The sequence below is a fragment of the Macrobrachium rosenbergii genome, unplaced genomic scaffold, assembly GCF_040412425.1.
Source record: "Macrobrachium rosenbergii isolate ZJJX-2024 unplaced genomic scaffold, ASM4041242v1 171, whole genome shotgun sequence".
Lineage (NCBI taxonomy): Eukaryota > Metazoa > Arthropoda > Malacostraca > Decapoda > Palaemonidae > Macrobrachium > Macrobrachium rosenbergii.
The window spans coordinates 1,522,425-1,536,922 of record NW_027100729.1 but is presented as its reverse complement, the minus strand read 5'-3'; the positions used below and the strand labels follow the sequence as shown (position 1 = coordinate 1,536,922).

General features: G+C 44.0%; 1 protein-coding gene and 1 pseudogene across 3 annotated transcripts in view; both read right to left on the bottom strand.

The window, feature by feature from the left end:
• Positions 1–10,637, bottom strand: part of LOC136838173 (zinc finger protein 569-like) — a 160,768-nt gene extending 150,131 nt beyond the window's left edge. For 2 of the 3 annotated variants that reach the window (XM_067103047.1, XM_067103049.1), the window contains exon 1: positions 10,526–10,637. The gene's annotated coding sequence lies outside the window, so the exon portion shown is untranslated. The remainder of the gene's footprint in view (positions 1–10,525) is intronic. The other variant, XM_067103048.1, reaches the window with a different exon arrangement.
• Positions 1–14,498, bottom strand: part of LOC136838137 (zinc finger protein 208-like) — a 207,667-nt pseudogene that overhangs the window by 97,131 nt on the left and 96,038 nt on the right.

Sequence of the window (14,498 nt, the reverse complement as noted above, 5' to 3'; positions counted from 1 at the left end):
GCGGGAATGGGTACTAACCACCTGCCCGGCCACTGCGTGTGCCGCGAATTTTGAAATTCTGTCCGACTTCGGAGAATACAGCTATATATATATCTGACAGGTAAGTCTCATGAACAAAATGATATTTTTATGATAAAATAAGGTTTTACTTATACTTACCTGGTAGTTACATATAGCTGTCGTCTCTGACGCGCGGCAGAATTTTAAATTTCGGGCTAGCGCTATAAACACCTAGGTGATCCCTCTACCAGCGCCCTCTATAGGTAACAAGGAACTATCCCAACAATGTTCTAGAACCCATTAAGTTTTAAGCCCACTTGACATGAGAGGGGAGGTGGGCGGGTTTACTCATGTAACTACCAGGTAAGTATAAGTAAAACCTTATTTTAACATAAAAATATCATTTTTACTTATAGGACTTACCTGGTAGTTACATATAGCTGATTGGCACCTTTAGAGGAGGTGGGACCATGTCAGCCACATATATTGTTAGAAATCAAAAACATGAATTTTAGTTCCTTACCTTGAAGGATTGCTGACTCAGCGGTTACTGCCTCTGTAGTCTGCTTATCCCTCGATTGTATAGACAGGATATAAAGGATCCGGGTGTCAGATACAATCTGTTAGTACTTGCCGTAGAGGACAACGCCGTGACGGACAAGACTTAGTATGCCCTTGCTCTGGGCGCAGAACCAAATTAACAATAAGGGATCACCTCTATCACCAAAATATAAAATTAAAAACTTTCAACCACAAAATTAAAAGATTGTAGGTACTCCTAAACCAACAACATAGTACCTACAGACGACGCAACCAAACTCAATTTCCAACTTCAAGGAGAAAATGTTAGTCGGATAGGGTTGCCCCTCTTTCTCCTCACCCACCACCGTGTCAGTAACTACTAAAGGCCCTAAGGTACTGCCATTGTCAAAATCAGTCTTCAATTCTGACAAGTAATGCGATGCGAAGATCGACTTACATCGCCAAAATGTAGAATTCACAATCTTTTGCACTGAGAGATTGTGCCTGAAAGCTAAAGAAGTAGCTACAGCTCTTATCTCATGTGCTCTCACTTTCAGAGTTCCCGTGTCTGAGTCCTGACAATTCACATGGGCTTCTGAAATAACTTCTCTTAAGAAGAAAGCAAGAGCATTCTTAGAAAGTGGTCTTGACGGGTTTCTCACAGAACACCACAAGTTCTCCGAAGAGCCCCTGATACCTTTTGTTCGGTGAATATAGAACTTTAAGGCTCTCACCGGGCACAACAATCTCTCTTGTTCTCCTTCTCCCACAAGATCTGAAAGGCTCTTAATGCTGAAAGACCTCGGCCATGGTCTGACGCATCTTCGTTCTTCGCTAAGAACCTAAGAGAGGAAGAACATATAGCTTTTCCTTGAGAGAAACCAATAGTTTTGTCCAAGGCATGAACCTCACTCACCCTCCTGGCTGTTGCGAGTGCTACTAGAAAAATAGTTTTCTTAGTCAAATTTCTCAACGATGCATTTGCCAAAGGCTCGAATTGATCTGAACAAATCCATTTAAGAACGATGTCCAAATTCCATGCTATTTGTTTAGGAACTTTCGTCTTCGAGGTATTAAAAGACTTAAGTAAATCTGTTAGATCCTGATTGTTCGAGATGTCTAGACCTCTGTGCTTAAATACCGACGCAAGCATTGATCGATACCCCTTAATCGTGCTCAAAGACAATCCTTTCTCCTTAAAAAGGGATAGCAAGAACTTCGCTATTTGATTTAGAGAGGTTTTAGAAGACGAAACTCCATGTCTATTGCACCAGTCTCTAAACTGATTCCATCTTGCCTGGTATACTGCGTCCGAAGACTTTCTTCTGGGTCGCGCAATAGCGCTTGCAACCTCCTTTGAAAAACCTCTCTTCCTGAGGAGTCGCTCGACAGTCTGCAGGCGACAAGCCGTGAGAGCGGACAAGTTCTGATGGAACCTCAGGAAGTGGGGTTGTCTGAGTAGATCTTTCCTCGACGGGAGGATCCTCGGAAAATCTGCGAGGAGGAGGAGAAGATCTGGGAACCATTCCTCGATGGCCAGAAAGGAACGATTAGAGTCATCTTGGTGTTCTTGTGGTTCCTGAACTTTTCCAAGACCTTCCTGATAATTTTGAAAGGTGGAAAAGCGTAAAGATCTAGGCAATCCCAACTCATTGTCATTGCATCCACCCAAAGTGCCTTGTCGTCCGGATCTGGGGAGCAATATACTGGGAGGCGTTTTGTTCTGTCTGTTGCAAACAGGTCTACTAGCGGACAACCCCACAGATTCCACAATTGTTTGCAAACCTGCGGATGTAAGGTCCATTCCGTGGGCAAGACTTGATTCTTCCTGCTTAAAAGATCCGCTGTTACATTCCTCTCGCCTTTTATGAACCTGGTCAATAACGTGACCTCGTTCTCTTCCGACCATTCTAAAAGTTCCTTGGTCGTCTGATACAGGGAGAAGGAATGAGTGCCCCCTTGCCTTTTGATATACGCAAGAGCTGTCGTGTTGTCCGACTGAACAAGAATAACCTTGCCTTTTACCTCTTGCTGAAATTGCATCAGGGCTAGATGTACCGCTTTCAGTTCTTTCACATTTATGTGCAGTTCTTTCTGTTCTTCCTGCCACAGGCCCGAACATTCCTTGTTGTCTAAAGTCGCTCCCCACCCCTGATCCGAAGCGTCTGACAAGAGTGTGAGGTCTGGGTTCTTGATAAAAAGAGAAATTCCCTCCTGTAGTCTTTCTCTTGAATTCCACCAGAACAGCTCCTTCTTGATCTGATCTGAGATCTTGAAAAGAAAGGAATCCGGATGGGTTTTGCGTGGCCATTGGCTTTGTAGATAAAACTGCAGAGGCCTCATCTTGAGTCTCCCCAGTTTTACGAACTTCTCCATCGAGGCTAAGGTCCCCAGTAAGCTCATCCACTGGTTGGCTGAGCAAACCTCGCGATGTAGAAAGTCGTCTATCATGCTTAGACAAGACTCTACTCTCCGTATTGATGGAGAAGCCCGAAAAGTCAGAGAGTCCATTCTCACTCCCAAATAAACCATCTGCTGTGATGGTGAGAGGGACGATTTCGCAACATTGACTAGTAGGCCTAGTTCCTTTACCAGAGATAATGTCTTCATTAGGTCCTCCACACATTTGGCTTTGGAGTGTGCTTTCAGAAGCCAGTCGTCTAGATACATTGACATCCTTATTCCTTGCAAGTGAAGATTCTTCGCCACCGTTGACAGAACTCTTGTAAACACTTGAGGTGCAGTTGACAGTCCGAAACAAAGAGCTCTGAACTGGAAAACTTTGCCTTGGAAAACAAACCTCAGGAACTTCCTTGATTCCTGATGGATTGAACGTGGAATCACGCATCCTGGAGGTCTATCGAGACCATCCAGTCGCCCGGTTGAAGAGATGCTAACACCGACTCTGTCGTTTCCATTGAAAATTTCGTCTTCTTTACGAAAACGTTCAATGCGCTCACGTCTAGAACCGGCCTCCAACCTCCCGACGCCTTCAAAACTAAAAAGAGACGGTTGTAAAACCCTGGAGAGCATGGGGTCGGCACTAATTCGATGGCTTGTTTCCTTAGTAGTGCTTCTACTTCTTCTCGAAGGGCGCAAAACTTCTGAGAGTCGTTGGAGTATGCTGGAAAAACGACTGGAGCGTCCGATAGAGGGGGCTTTTGTTGGAATGGGATGGAGTACCCCTCTCGGATCACCTGTAAGGTCCAAGGATCTTGAGTGACCTTTTGCCAGGCTTCCGAGAACGACTGGAGTCTGGCACCTACTGCTATGTGGAGGACAGCACACTCATTTCTTTTGTTGAAAATTGGAAGGTCGAGTAGCAGATTTTCCTTTCCCACGAAAACTTGAAAAGGGCCGAGAGGCAGACTTGCCCTGAACGTCTTGGAAGTGTCCGAAAACACCGAAGTTTTGGTGGAAGTAGCTACCGGAGTAGTCTTCTTGGCTTCTTTGCTGACTGAGCCAACAGGTCCTGTGTTGCTTTTGTGTGAGAGCTTCAGCAGTCTCTCGAACTAATTCCTTCGGGAACAAGTGGTCCTTCGACAAAGGGGCAAAGAGGAGAGCAGACCTCTGGCTGCGGGAAACACCCTTCGCCAAAAAAGAGCACCAGAGTTGTCGTTTCTTCAGAACTCCGGTTGCAAAAACCGAAGTTAGCTCCAAGGCACAATCGCATACCCCCTTGTCTATGCAGTCGACTACCGAAGTGAAATCCGTCGACTGCGCATCCGAAAGTCCGAATTCTTTGACTTTCCTAGCCAGAGCCGCCACTGACCAATCAAGGAAACTGATGACCTCCACAACAGCGAAAATACTCTTGAGAAGATGATCCAACTCCGACTGCGTGAAAAAGATCTTCGCTGATTGAAGAGCTGTGTGACGACTTGAATCCACTAGACTGGAGAAGTCCCCTTGAGCGGAGGCAGACACACCCAAAGAAAAACGTTCTCCAGTCTCGTACCACATGCGGCTGCGATGAGCCAATCTGGAGGGTGGAAGACAAAACATACTCTTGCCTTGCTCTCTCTTGTCTGAGAGCCAGGAATTAATTTTCTTGATAGCCTTCTTGGCCGAAATCGCCAAAACTAGGCGTGTAAAAGGAGCTGGATCCGAGGCGTTATCCCTCTTAAACTGCGATCTGGGAGAAGCCGGAGTCGAAGGCTTAAAAGAGTCCCCAAAGTTCTCCACGAAAAACTTGAGTAACTCCTTATAACCCGAAGATTTCTCCTTGATTCCTGGAAAGTCCTCTTCTATTTCTACATCTTCTTCGATTTCTTCGTCTACAGAAGACACAGGAGACAATTGGTGTACAGGAACAGTTTCCTGACGAAAAGTAGGTCGCGCGGAATCTAAAGTCTTGCGACCATGCCGATGTGGCGCCGAATCCGTCAAGTGTGGCGCCGCGCCAAGCTGAAGTGGCGCCGCGCCAAGCTGAAGTGGCGCCGCGCCAAGCTGAAGTGGCGCCGCGCCATGCTGAAGTGGCGTTTCGCCAACCGAACGTGGCGAATCCGGAGCCAGAGAAGAATGCTGAAGCGCCTGGTTGAGCCTCTTCATTGGTGCATGCGAAGTGGGAGGCTCTTGAGTCAAGACTTGTGGCGCATTCGAAGGAAGTGTCTCCGCAACAGGTGCTCCCGAAGCAGCACGAGCGCCACAAAAGAACTGAATAAGATCCGTCAATTTGTCCGTGACTTGAGCGACAAAACGGGGATCTTGTTGACCGGTAGTAGGAGGAGGCACTATCTGCGATGAGGCTGGACGAGATGTAGACGCTCCTGGTGCGGAAACACGCTTTAGTACGGGCAATAGTACGCCAGAGGTTCCTTCCGACGAGGGGCTGATCTACTGAAGAGGAGGAGGAAAAAGGTTCAGGATCCTCCCAGAAGCTACAGCCCGCATGCGGATCCGTCAACGATCTTTTCTTAGGAATCGCTGCAGGAGAGACGGCGCGAGACCTCTTGAGAGGGCGAGAAGAATGCTTGAAGCGCCCACTTCAAGGAGGAGTCAACGAATCATCACCACTAGAAGACACATCCCCAGCAGCGCCTTTTCTATGGCGTGCGGAAGCATCCTGGGAATGCACAACAGGAATACTTGAGGGGGTGACTGCTCGGGAGCAAGCCCCACTCGCCTCCTTTCGGTTTTCGACATGCCCTCTCCCTGAACCAGGGGAGTCCGACAGAGGTCTAGACCTGGGAGAACGAGTGGGCCGAACAGACACCTCCTCCACTAACACTTCACTTCGAGGAGCCAATTTTTCAATGGCTTGGCCCATCGTCTGGATGGCTGAAAGCACAGCTGAAAATTTAGTGTCCATCTGTACTTTTAACTCTGACACGGTGATAGGGTCGGACAAAGGAGAGTTAATAGGAGAGGGGTTAACAGATTGAATTACCTGCCCTACAGACTTAGCAGATGATGACCTCTGCGAAGCTTTCCTAACTCTGTCCTTTTCTAACTTCCGTAGATATTTCTCTAAGGCTGACCATTCATCCGTTGTTAGATGCATACATTCCTCACATGTATTCTCTGAATTACAAAATTTACCCCTACATGAAGAGCAAACTGAATGGGGTCGATAGCCGCCTTTAGGCAAACGAGTCCTACAGCCTAAAGCACAATATCTATACTGGGAACCAGAATCAGACATATTGTACAAAGAATTAATTCCGACCACAAATTGCAAAGCGCTAGCTAGCAAAAAACCACAAAGAAATACTTAAGTATAAATTGCAGACAAAAAAATTCAACCACAAAACGAGACCGTGTTGCCGGTCTCTCGGCAGAAAACTTAATGGGTTCTAGAACATTGTTGGGATAGTTCCTTGTTACCTATAGAGGGCGCTGGTAGAGGGATCACCTAGGTGTTTATAGCGCTAGCGCTTGAAATTTAAAATTCTGCCGTCAAGCGTCAGAGACGACAGCTATATGTAACTACCAGGTAAGTCCTATAAGTAAAAACAAAATTTAAAACCTTACCCTTTCTGAATAATTTGCATGAGAGTTTGATTCTGTTGGAGTAACATATTAACAATGTCAGAATTTGAAGGTATATCACTTCCTGCAGTCGATTGTGGAAGTTTTTTGTTGTTGCCTACATCCTCCTCCTCCTCGGAATCTTCGCTAAGCCGAAGAACCTCCACGGAAGTAAGAGTTTGCCTCTCCATAATTTGGGAGTGGAATGAGATATTACACTAGGTGCTGGAAGCAAATTTGTGAGAACCGGCAAACCGAAGTTGTAAGCAGCGGGAGGGATAAGAGGAGAACCTTCTCTGCCGAAGTCAACTTCAGAAATGTGGCCACTATTGCCGAGTCAACCCGCTCGTCTCCGATAGCTCCGCCCAGGGGGCGTGGTTTGGGGCTCATGCCGCCTCTTGGGGGGGGTTCGGGGAGGGTTGTGTTAGCTACCAGTGGCGAGTCTGGAAGGTTGAAGCCTCCCTCTCCAGAAAGTTAGATGGACATAATCTACTTTGTTCCAAATTAACTGCGGTTGATTTGATCATGAACCATCTACTGCAATTGGGCTCTGTTTGCAGTGGTGATGTACTTCTTTTCATGAAGCTATTCCATTTATGTAATTTTGCAGTGTTTAAATGAATTGCTGAGATTTTTTGTGGTTTTGAGCCCAATATGTTTTTTGTTATAGTGAAATGAAGAGTGACTTCATGGAAAAGGAGAAATTGTTGTAGAATGTGTGTCATTATTTTTGCACCAGATTGCCAATTCAATCTTTTGTATAGACACTGTTTGGTTGGTACCGTATGCAGTTGAAGTATTTGGCTGTTTTTTGTAGTATTAAGGTGTAATACAGGATAAGTTCTGATGAACTATAGTATTAAGTTAGGCTAAGTTAGGTATAGGCTAAGTTAGATATAAATTTAGTTCTGTTTGAAGGTCTCAGACCACTGTAATATTAAGGTAATAAATTAGGTTAAGGAAAGTCAGAGTTTCATTTCATAACCTTCAGATCTGTTCCCATCATACTGCACCAATTATGTACTAAACAAAAAGCCCCTACAATACCTCAGAAGTCGTATCCCGTGCGAATGGGACCTAGACAACACAAGAGTGAACACTTGTGTAAACACCAGGGGAGTGGTTGAGAGCCCAAAACAGAGTGCCCTGAATTGGTACACTGTCCACCGTCTTCCTAAGGATAAAGCAGAGGTACTTGCGGGAGGGCTGAGGGATGGGTATTTGAAAATATGCATCTTTCAGATCCACCGAAAGCATGAAGTCGGACTCCCTTATGGCTGCGAGCACTGAGCGTGTTGTTTCCACTTTGAACCAAGTCTGGCAAACAAATCAGCTTAGGGGAGAGAGGTCTACGACCAGTCTCCATCCACCTGTCACTTTCTCTATGGGAAAGAGATGGCTGTAGAGCCCCAGAGACAGGTCCATCACGAATTTTGCAGTGGCTTTCTTCTGCATTGCTTTCACCTCCCCCGCAGGCCGAGATCCTTCAGCAAGGCGGGAATGTAAGTGCAAAGATGGACAGCGGAAGAGGGAAGTGGAACCCAGTATCAGTCCATTCTGTAAAGCCAAGGCTGACTCAGAACAGATGAACCTGGCGATCCGCAGGTTAGCAGTCTGGTGGGCTAGGTAAGAGATGGCCCTATCTGCAGACAGCATCAGTCTCTTGAGTGTAGCTTTCTCTTCAGAGTTTACAGAACTCACAAGTGGAAAAGGAAGTGATCTTGGACGCCACAAGGGACCAGCGATCTATCCAAGAGACTGTCCTGTCTGGGGGGGGGGGGTCTGTGTCCTGGGGAAAAGGACCCTCGAGCCCTTCCAGATCACAGTCTTCCCTGGTTGCTCTCTCTGCAGGGGAGAGACACTCGTCAGGATCCCCTGGCAACCTCCCCAGCAATCAAGCATATGACCGGTCCGGTCTGATGACCGTAACCGGCTGAACTGCACCCACTGTTCTGATGGCCAGACACAACACTCAGAGCAAGGACTAGTATGGTTGTATTCGTGCTTCCTGCACAGTGTGCAGAGTGTGTGTGGGTCAATCTCCAAGGAGAAGAGGAAGCGCTTGCAGGGTTTGGAAGTGCCTGGGCAATGTCTCATGACACAAGGCTTTCTTTCCTTAGGCTGAGATGAGTCATGGGTTTGCTAATGTAAATCAAGGGAAATCACAACTACAGGAATGCACACACAAGTACCCACAGATATACACAAGTATCCACAATATCTGTAAAACACGGGCAAAAACAAAAGGTAGTCAAACGGCAGTTGGGCAGTGGTGGCACGTCTATCTCCGGTGGCAGCTGAAAGTAAAGTGGGTGCGTACCGACCGGGTGGGCAGGACTCCCACCCGTACCGCTGATAGCTAACTACCCTAACCACCTCGTCTAAAACTTAAACAGCCATTCCCAACTTGCACTGCAAGTAATTCCCATCTGTAAAGACCAAAGGTTTCTATCTATGTAGGAACCAGTCATATTTCAACATGCATAAATCCTACTCTAACCTTAAACCTTCAGGGGCAGGTTTTCACCTGGCCAGGGGAGCAACAGCCCATTTAACACTGCACACCATAATGTATGTACAGTAGTACAACTATTCTGCAGTAGCATTCACACTTTAGTATTATTTAACTTTGAACCATTATTGCATTATGGACTTGAAAATAGAATTTTCTTGTTTTGATGTCATCTTTCAACATTTCTGACATTCGTTCTGTTTGCTAATGATCACTTTTAGAGATAGTGGTCACTACCCTTACATTCAATAATTTGGGGGACCACAGTGGAAAAGTTGGGTTTTTGGGAGGGGTAAAACACAAAACAAGCAAAATATTAGAAGGACGTTAGGTAATCACATTGACAGCTCTCATTCAGATGAAGGTCAGAAGTTTATGGAATGCTCTCAAACTAACATCATGCACTTGGGTGAGGACTTGGTGTCCCAGGTGACTTTAGGGAGGCACTGACTAACAACACCAACACCAGAAACGTCCAAACACAAATTAAAACACACAAAAAGACATTTTCAAATTCAAAATGTGATGATACTGATTCAAAGCAAAACTTAGCTACCAAAATTTAGACCAAAACGAAGGACACAAAAGAAATAAAACTTGCAAAACTGAAGACTTCTACTGCGTCCTGGATCTCACCAGCTGCTGACTGCATTATTCTTTACAGCCTTTTGTTTAAGCTTTTGTTTATGTTTCTGATATCTAACTTTTTTTTGTGCTTTTATGTTCATCCCCAAGGGGCCACCGGTAAGAAACACAGTGCCCATTTTGCAGGTGAACGAGCAGTTACCAAACCGAAGGGGCCGGGCTACTCACAGCTCCCTGGGGCAGGTTAGGCTGGCCCAGGAAGATTACAACAGGTCGGCCAACATAGATTTGGGATACCCTGCTACCAAAATTTTGACCAAAGTAAAATAAATAACACATGGGAAGACTCAAGACGACTTCCATGAGACTGTCCCCCTCCCCACCCGTCACCAACCTCAATACTGACCTCAGGTTGGTTTGCTGAAGGACGGGAGCAGGATCTCCCACCTCCTCCAGGCAGAAGCTTCGTCCATGTCTCTGATTTCGAGTGTTACCTGGGGGTCCAGGGGGGGCAAAGCCACTCCCCTCCCTGCCAGGTCAGGGCAAGGTGCCCCAAGTCAGTGTAGAAAGGTCAAGACATGGCATTCTAGGAAAGGTCTGGTCTGTTTCATTTCTGACCTTTTTTCTGTTTTACCCAGTTTTTTTTTTTGCCCTTTGACGGCCCTCCGAAGGTGGAGGTCCTACAGACGGCGCCCTCTAGGGCGCGAGGGGGCAGTGCCCGAAGCAGAGGGCCTGGGGGGCGGGGCAGTCACAGATGACCCGTGGGGCAGGTCATCCTACATCAAGTACTGGGCTCTGAGGAAAGAGCCTACTCAAGCATCTAGGATGGGCCTCAGAAGTGACCTCTCATTAGGCCTCCCTTCGGCTTCAAACTCCCACAGATGAAGTGACGTCATGACAAGAATAATAGAGAGGGGAAATATATATATAAATTACCTTTATTGCTGTCAGTTGAAACGTCGCGCCTCGCCTTCCTTCACATCAACAACAATAACAGGATTCACGTGGCTGTAGTAGTAGTAGTAGTAGTGGGTGAGGCTTCTCTTTGAAACGGCTCCTCTCACACTCCTTCTATTTCTCCTTCGCTTTGTGTTTGATGAAGGATATTTCACTGTCTCTCTTATTGATTCCTTCCTGTTAAGTATATATAAGTATGTTTTCTCATAAATTCCTCCCTATCAAGTATATTATTATTTATTTGTATGATTGTGGGCAACGCTACTTGAATGGATGCTTCCCTCTATTGTTTATACCGACGATAATAACAGTATGTTGCGGAGTTGGTTCCGTCAGTAGGAACCTTCCTTTTGTAAGCTAGAAACTGGCAATTTCACCAGACACCTGTTTGAAGCATCTCATCATTGTACGTCATTGATATTGACACAGAGACTTCTATGTATTATGTGACTGCATTTATTATCTACTCAGTAACAACATCGAGTTCATTGTTTCATATCTCTAATGCACACTTAAATGCGCAGACATTTGAATGCCTCTCATTCGTGTACTTTCAGACGGCGTTCGTTGTCCTCCTCAATACAAGAGCCAATAGTAAATAGAGCTATTGTACTTATAAACGTGAATAATATTGCATTCTTCGCAGATTATCTACTTTCCACCCCACCCGTTACACCAAGGAAACGGTAAATGTGCCTCGTAAAAATTAGCGAATTTGTAATTTATTTTAACTAATATGACTTAAATCTGTTATCATTTATTCGTATATATTACAATTTTTCATCAACTTTCATATGCTGAAAATGTTTTACTTATATCAATCTATTTTTCGGTTTTATCGCAATCGTAATTTGGTATTGTTTCTTACTGAACGTAACGGTCTATGTAAGTATTTTCATTAACAAATATAAATGAAATATTATCCTTCACTATTCATATATATATATATATATATATATATATATATATATATATATATATATATATATATATATATATATACAGTATATATGAGTTATTTTGCCTCTAACTATAGCTTTCAGGTTCACTCTGACCATGAAATAAGGCCAGTTTTAACATGACACGACCTCAGACGTAAATCTTCGAACTTGAAAGTTTTTCCATTTGGAATGATTCGCAACTAATCATTTCTCAGAAGATTTACCGATTCTAAATGGTCTGGCGTCGCATAGGCTACCATATTAAAATCACATAAGATGTCTATGACAATCCTATAACAATAACAATAATTTCGTATGTCAATATGTTTTCTAATCAAGACTTTAATATTTAGTATTACCTATTGTGCGCTGTCTACATCTGAAATATAATCTATTTCTTTATATAGGGAAATAAAATAGGCCTATTCTATTTGTGCTCTTAATGGTTATATAACAAAATTCAGTAGTGGTGATCAAATCTATTAGTTTTTGTGTATTGAAATGAAATTCTGATTCATTGTGAGTGCCTTTAATATTTTATAAACATTTTTTGAGTAAACTCATTTCTCTTTTGTCTTGAATAAAATAAAACTTAGTTCATATCTCCACATCTTATCAAACTGAAGTAACTTCAAACATAATTTAAAATTTCATTTTGTATCTTATTTCTTTTATCTGGAATTAAAAATATCTATTTGACATTTATTACATTTTAATTATTAAATCAAAAATAGTTTCAAGTTTATATCTAACAAGTTTCAATACGAATATGATCATGTTTATATTGAGCTAGCACCATAGGCTTAGGTCTAACTCACTAATTCATCAGTAGCCAATGCCTTGTTCGCCCAGGGTCCAACGTGGGGAAGGAATTATCGAGGACTGCCGTACATTATGCTCTCAAGGTCCTACAGGATTGGAGGAAAGGTTTCATTTAAGGGCAAAAGGATGGAGAGTAATCACATGGAGAGTGATAGGATTCAAGGACCCTCTTGTCTCTTGACGTGAGAAAGTTGAGGTTAGTTTTTGTGAGATTTAGGCCGTCAAGCCGAGCGCTGGGTCGCTTTGGCCATTCAGCAGCACTTAAGGGTTCATCCACACCATAGGTTCGGTAGCGCTCCACTCTCACTTCGGTCCCGGTCCGGTCCAATAATGTTACATGAATTTCCATGGAAGCATTCACACTGGTGCTCACGGTCCGCTCTCACTCCAGTCACGATCCCTTCAAAAGGTGTTTTGACTGGAGCGACAGTGTGAACACAGTTGCCACGGTCCTGCAACCCCTGCCCCACTCCAGTCGAGATTCAGCCTTCATATGAGCAGGTAGTGTTACATTTTGTCCTATGAAAATCAAAAGAAAACACCACAATGAGATCATGTAAAAGGTAGGTAAATTAAAAAAAAGTTTCCTTTTATTCATCACCGAAATAAGGACAACGCATAAGCACAAATTGATCAAAATTAATCTACAAAACTCACTTTGATTTTGTGGTTTCAGATGAAATGTGAATAGAATCAGTAAAAAGCAAACCAGAACTATATGACCTGACTTTGCTGCACTGTAGTGATAATGTGGCGAAGAGAAGAAGCTGGGTGGCAGTAAGCAGGCAGCTGGGTTGCGAAGGTAAGAAATTCAATGTACACAATAGTATCCTAAAGTCCACTGTGGAAATGCATTTCCTAGCCTCACTATAGGATACTCTATGGGCAGGGTAAGTAAGAGGCACTACTCCCGTGTTGACGGTTTATTACAGAAGCGTCTTAATCCTAAGATGGCTGCAGGGCAACTGGCATTTGCACCAAAATCTTGGCGTGGTAGGAGTTAGGTAATACGTTGCTAACCATAGACACAACACATTCCACTCAGTAGTATACAGGGTGTTTTTGAAATTAGAGCACCCCCACCTCTACAGCATAAACTAAAATTGATATGGACAAAAACAAAAGTTTCTCTCTGAGTATTTAATATTTCGTGTGGCCTCCATCTGCCTGTACCACAGCCTGCATTCTTGAGGGGTATGATTTCAGCAAATCGCAAAAAGCTGAGACTCAAACTCCACTTCCTGAGCACTTCGGTCACCTCTCTTCGCAGGTCGTTGAGGCTTGGTATGCCATCATAGTTCACTGTCCGCGTTTCAACACGATCCTTTAAGATACTACCAATGTTTTCACACACATTAAGGTCAGGGGAGCTACCTGGAAATTCACTTGACGAGAAGAAATCGATACCACTGTTTCGAAGCAGCTCCTGTGTCTGAAGAGCCTTGAAACATGGTGCCTTATCATGCAAAAATGTGACTTCTTCAACAGATAACACATTTTCAGGATCTTTGAGGAAAGAAAATACTCCACCAATAAGCACAGTTTCTCTGAAGTATTCGCCATTCCATGACTGTCCTTTTTCTTTGATGATCCACATTAACTGTTTGGCTGTGAAACAGAGAAAATTTCCCAAACATTCAGGAAATTTCACAACTTGGTGATAGCGCACATCATCGCTGATATCCAACTTTGCAGCCCAAATGATGTCATTTTTATGATTTGGCTTCATGACTGTGACAATGAAGAATTCATCTGATGCGGCAACATGGAGAAAGTCAGCTTCATCCCAATCTTTAAGAAATGAACCACAAAACCATGCACGGTCTTCTCTCTGTTGCTGAGTGATGTTGGGCTTGCTGATAACATGAAATGGCTTGATACCAGATTTTTTCAACTCAGGATATACAGCGCCATAACTTCTCTTCTTTCCCCTTTTTGTTTCTAGATCAAGTGCCAATTTAAGTAAAGACTTTTTGGTCTACCCACTGCCTCAGCTATGACGTCTTTTGACTCCTGAGAAAGGACTTCAGGCCTTCCAAGATTCTCACTCTTCGCTATGACAGTCATATGGATTTTTGTTCCAGTTTCTTTTAACAAAGGATTCATCTCTTTTAATGTATTTAGCTATCCAGGAACGTGAAATGAAGGATATTCCAGCATCCCTGGTCTCTCTGAAGGTTATAGCCCAG